Below are 6,000 nucleotides of genomic sequence, written 5' to 3'. Positions count from 1 at the left end.
ATCACGATGGTGTGATCACTCACCTAGAGCGAGACATCCTGGAATGTGAAGTCAAGTGGGCCTTAGAAAGCATCATTATGAACAAAGCTAGTGGAGGTGATGGAATTCCAGTTGAGCTATTTCAAATCCTCAGAGATGATGCTGTGAAAGTGCTGCACTCAATATGCCAGCAAATCTGGAAAACTCATCAGTGGCCACAGGACTGGAAAATGTCAGTTTTCATTCTAATCCTAAAGAAGGCAATGCCAAAGAATGTTCAAAGTATCACACAACTGCACTCATCTCAGACGCTAGCAAAGTAATCCTCAAAATTCTCCAAGCCAGATTTCAACAGCACATGAACCATGAACTTTCACATGTTCAAGCTGGTTTTAGAAAAGGCAGACGAACCAGAGATCAAATTTCCAACATACACTGGATCATTGAAAAAGCAAGAGGTCCAGAAAAATGTCTACTTTTGCTTTATTGACTACGCCAAAGACTTTGGCTGTGTGGATCACAACAAACTGGAAACTTCTTAAAGAGATAGGAATACCAGACCACATTACCTCCTTCCTAAGAAATTTGTGTGGAGGTCAAGAAACAACAGTTAGAACTGGACATGTAACAACAGACTGGTTTCAAATCGGGAAAAGAGTACGTCAAGGCTGTATATTGTCATCCTGCTTATTTAACTTACATGCATAGTACATCTTGTGAAATGTCGAGCTGGATGAAGCACAAGCTGGAATCAAGATTGCTGGAAAAAATATCAATAACCTCAGATATGCAGATTATACCACCCTTATGGCAGAAAGCGAAGAGGAACTAAAGAGCCTCTTAATGAAAGTGAAAGAGGAGAGTGAAAAAGTTGGCTTAAAACTCAACATTCAGAAAACTAAGATCATTGCACCCGGTCCCATCATTAGATAGTAAATAGATGGGTAAACAATGGAAACAGTGAGAGTCTTTATTTTTGGCGGCTCCAAAATCACTGTAGATGGTGACTGCATCCATGAAATTAAAAGATGCTTGCTCTTTGGAAGAAAAGCTATGACCAACCTAGGCAGCATATTAAAAAGCAGAGATATTACTTTACCAAAAAGGTCCGTCTGGTCAAAGCTATGGTTTTTCCAGTCGTCATGTATGGATGTAAGAGTTGGACTATAAAGAAAGCTGAGCACCGAAGAATTGATGCTTTTGAACTGTGGTATTGGAGAAGACTCTTGAGAGTCCCTTAGACCCCAAGGAGATCCAACCAGTCAATCCTAAAGGAAATCATTCCTGAATATTCATTGGAAGGACTGATGCTGAAGCTGAAGCTCCAATACTTTGGCCACCTGATGTGAACAACTGACTCATTGGAAAAGACCCTGGTGCTGGGAAAGATTGAAGGCGGGAGGAGAAGGAGATGACAGAAGATGAGATGGTTGGATGGCATCACCGACTCGATGGACATGAGCTTGGAGAAGGCTCTGGGAGTTGGTGATGAACAGGAAATCCTGGCATGCTGCTGTCCATGGGGTTACAAAGACTTGGACATGACTGAGCGACTGAACTGAACTGACATCATTTTGGTTAAGAGAGCTTTTGTCGTTTACTGGTCCAACTCTTTGTGACCCCACAGGTTGTAGCCTGCTAGGCTTCCCTGTCCTTGGCTATCTCCTAGAGTTTGCTCAGATTCATGGACATTGAGTCGGTGATGCTATCTAACCATCTCATCCTCTGCTGCCCTCTTCTCATTTTGCCTTCAATCTTTGTCCCAGTATCAGGGTCTTTCCCAGTGAGTCAGCTCTTCGCATCAGGAGGCTAAAGTATTGGAGTTTCAGATTCCTGAATAAAACTGTATGGATTCAAATCATAGCTCCACCACTTGCTTGGGGGCATCCTAACACATATAAAGGGTATCAATCAGCCTCAGATACTGTAAAATGTTAGTGGTGGTGATGATGGTTGTAATATACTATACAATCTGACTGTTGATACTATAATCAATATACTATTCCTCAGAAAATGCAGTAATTACTCCTACCTTGTGTTAATAAAAATAATTTGATCCCATTTTTAAATATGTGATCATCACCAAATGGACAGAATAGAGTAAAATACTAGATGAATTGTCAGTGGTATTATTCTTAAATAGTATTAAGTAAGAAAGGTCAGGTGCTGAAGAACACCAATTAGTAATCTAATTAAATCGCCAGGAAAAGAGACAGATCGTGTTAACAGCAGTCAGATTTGTTATTACAGAGCAATTATTAAAGTGAAATATTGAAAGATGCTATGTATCATTACTAAGCTTTAAACATGTCATTTTACACAGGCAGAAAAGTATAGATTAATCAGTTCACTTGATAAGTTAAAAGCTCCTTTATTAAAATATTTATATCATTTGTATAAAGAAGGCAGCACTGTTGAGGATATAAAAAGAATTATGTGGCATACTGCACTGTGAAAGAAGTGGAAAGTGTTACTTGAACAGTCGTGTCCAACTCTTTGTGACCCTATGGACTGTAGCCCGCTAGGCTCCTCTGTCCATGGGATCCTCCAGACAAGAATACTGGAGTGGATAGCTATTCCCTTCTCCAGGGGATCTTCCTGACCCAGGGATCAAACCCGAGTCTCCCACATTACAGGCAGATTCTTTACCATCTGAGCCACCAGGGAAGCCCCAAGAATACTGGAGTGGGTAGCCATTCACTGCATTCCCTTATAAAATTATTTGCACAAGCCATTCTCTTCAGAAGTCTCCATAATTGTGAGATTAAATAAAAGATTTTGGTTTTGACATTTTATATTTTCCTTAAAGGGCTTCCCAGGTGGCTCAGTGATAAAGAATCCACCTGCCAGTGCAGGAGATGAGTTCGATCTCTGGATCAGGAAGATCTCCTGGAGGAGGAAATGGCAACTATTCCAGTATCCTTGCCTGGAAAATCCCATGGACAGAGTATGGTGGGCTGCATTCCAAGGGGTGGCAAAGAGTCAGATGCAACAGCAGCTAAACACACACACATACACACACATTTCCTTAAATCACTATCAAATGAAAAGATTTCTATGTGGCAGCAAACTGTTTGGTTATAGTTTATATTTAAGGAATGTAAATATTTTATGAAATATCAGAGTTTTCATAGGACTAGTGAAAATTTCTTTCTTACCTACCTCCTCCCTCAACTCCCCCAAACCTCATACTCTTAGTTCGCTGGCTTTCATGAAGATAGGAAAACCTTTATAGATTCCTAAAAACTGTGGTAGTAGACATATCCAAAATTTCACAGACTTTTTTACCAGGCAGACCTGGGTTTTATTTCAAGCTCTGTCAGTTTCAAACTTGGGGACCTGGAGCAAGTGACCTTAACCTCTTTGAGCCTCTAGACTCATGATTTGTAAAATAAAGATTAATCATTGCCTCCTGATTGTATTGTGAAGGTTCACTTCAGTTCAGTCACTCAGTCATGTTCGACTCTCTGCAAACCCATGGACTACAGCACACCAGGCCTGCCTGCCTATCACCAACTCCTGGAGTTTATTCAAACTCATGTCCATTGAGTCAGTGATGCCATCCAACCTCTCATCCTCTGTCATCCCCTTCTCCTCCCACCTTCAATATTTCCTAGCATCAGGGTCTTTTCAAATGAGTTGGCTCTTCGGATCACATGGCCAAAGTATGGGAGTTTCAGCTTCAGTCCTTTCAACACCAGTCCTTCCAATGAATATTCAGGAATGATTTCCTTTAGGATTGACTGGTTGGATCTCCTTGCAGTCCAGGGGACTCTCAAGAGTCTTCTCCAACACCACAGTTCAAAAGCATCAATTCTTCGGCGCTCAGCTTTCTTTATAGTCCAACTCTCACATCCATACGTGACTACTGGAAAAACAATAGCCTGGACTAGATGGACCTTTGTTGGCAAAATAACATCTCTGCTTTTTAATATGTTATCTTGGTTGGTCATAACTTTTCTCCCAAGGAGTAAGCATCTTTTAATTTCATGGCTGCAGTCACCATCTGCAGTGATTTTGGAGCCCCCAAAAATAAAGTCTGACACTGTTTCCCCTGTTTCTTCATCTATTTGCCATGAAGTCATGGGACCAGATACCATGATCTTAGTTTTCTGAATGTTGAGTTTTAAGCCAACTTTTTCAATCTCCTCTTTCACTTTCATCAAGAACAAAGAGGCTCTTTAGTTCTTCTTCACTTTCTGCCATAAGGGTGGTGTCATCTGCATATCTGAGGTTATTGATATTTCTCCTGGCAATCTTGATTCCAACTTGTGCTCCATCCAGCCCAGCGTTTCTCATGATGTACTCTGCATATAAGTTAAATAAGCATGGTGACAATATACAGCCTTGACATACTCCCTTTCCGATTTGGAACCAGTCTGTTGTTCTATGTCCAGTTCTAACTGTTGCTTCCTGACCTGCATACAGATTTCTCAAGAGGCAGGTCAGGTGGTCTGGTATTCCCATCTCTCTCAGAATTTTCCACAGTTTATTGTGATCCACACAGTCAAAGGCTTTGGCATAGTCAATAAAACAGAAGTAGATGTTTTTCTGGAACTCCTTTGCTTTTTCCATGATCCAGCGGATGTTGGCAATTTGATCTCTGGTTCCTCTGTCTTTTCTAAATCCAGCTTGAACATCTGGAAGCTCATGGTCACATATTGTTGAAGCCTGGCTTGGAGAATTTTAAGGATTACTTTACTAGCGCGTGAGATGAGTGCAATTGTGTGGAAGTTTGAGCATTCTTTGGCATTGCTTTTCTTGGGGATTGGAATGAAAACTGACCTTTTCCAGTCCTGTGGCCATTTCTGAGTTTTCCAAATTGCTGGCATATTGAGTGCAGCACTTTCACAGCATCATTGAGGATTTGAAGTAGCTCAACTGGAATTCCATCACCTTCACTAGCTTACATGAAGGTTACATGACTGCTTTTACACAAATAGTTTACCACAGTACCTGGCAGAGATGGAAACTTAATGTTTGTCATTGTGTTCTTTTTATAATCATAAATCTTTGAAAAGTAGCAATCCTTTGAAAAAATTTACTTAGATACTGTTTCTTGTTGTTCAGTCACTACTGATGTCTATTTGAACAAATCTGTTTGATACACTTCAGTGTGTATGTGTGTGCAATGGTAAGATTATTTGATAAAATAGGATTGTTTTTCGCTAGAAAAGAGGGGAAGAAATTATTTTAAACACAATATTTATATGTATATATGGTGGTGATGGTTTAGTTACTCAGTCGTGTCTGACTCTTTGGGACCCCAAGGACTATAGCCTGCCAGGCTCCCCTGTGCATGGGATTTCCCAGGCAGGAATATTTGAGGGGTTGCCATTTCCTTCTCCATATGTATATATAAGATGACTTACTTGTTTTTGGTATATTTGAGAAAGTTTTGAATTTATAGAGTCCTAAGGCTCCTGGGAAGCTTTCGTAAAATACTCATCTTGAATTTCATCTATTTCAGGATATAGGGTGTAGTTTAATATTTTGAATAAAGGTGTCCTAGGTGATGCAAAGAGCCAACTCATTGGAAAAGACCCTAAAGCTGGGAAACACTGGGGGCGGGAGGAGAAGGGGCAATGGAGGATGAGATGCTTGGATGGCATCACGGACTCAATGGAGGTGAGTTTGAGTAAATTCTGGGATATAGTGAAGGACAGGGAAGCCTGGCTTGCTGCAGTCCATGAGGTCACAAAGAGTCAGACATGACTTAGCGACTGAACAACAAGGTGACTTTCATATTCTTCACTCTCTCCTTGATTGAGAATATGTGAAAATGAAATTTCTTAAGGAACTCACAATTTATTGAGTAAACAGACATAGATCACATAATGCAATGCAATGCATCAGAAGTGCTGAGATGTATAAAGGCTAATTGTTACACAAGCAAAGAGGAAGTGACCCTTGCTTTGGGTTTTGACGGATGAATGAGAGTTGAACAGAAGAACAAAAAAAATTCAAAAAATAAAACGAATAATATTGATCAAGGTATAACGAAGTGAGAAGTTGCCAGGA

At 40.4% G+C, this 6,000-nt stretch overlaps 1 protein-coding gene across 1 annotated transcript in view; it reads left to right on the top strand.

The window, feature by feature from the left end:
- The window catches only part of ZFHX4 (zinc finger homeobox 4), a 202,587-nt gene that overhangs the window by 162,094 nt on the left and 34,493 nt on the right, over positions 1-6,000 (top strand).

This window comes from Bison bison, unplaced genomic scaffold (genome assembly GCF_000754665.1).
Source record: "Bison bison bison isolate TAMUID 2011002044 unplaced genomic scaffold, Bison_UMD1.0 scf7180017863818, whole genome shotgun sequence".
NCBI classification, from domain to species: Eukaryota; Metazoa; Chordata; class Mammalia; order Artiodactyla; family Bovidae; genus Bison; species Bison bison.
Note: the sequence above shows the minus strand (reverse complement) of the source record. Positions and strands in the feature narration are given on the sequence as shown.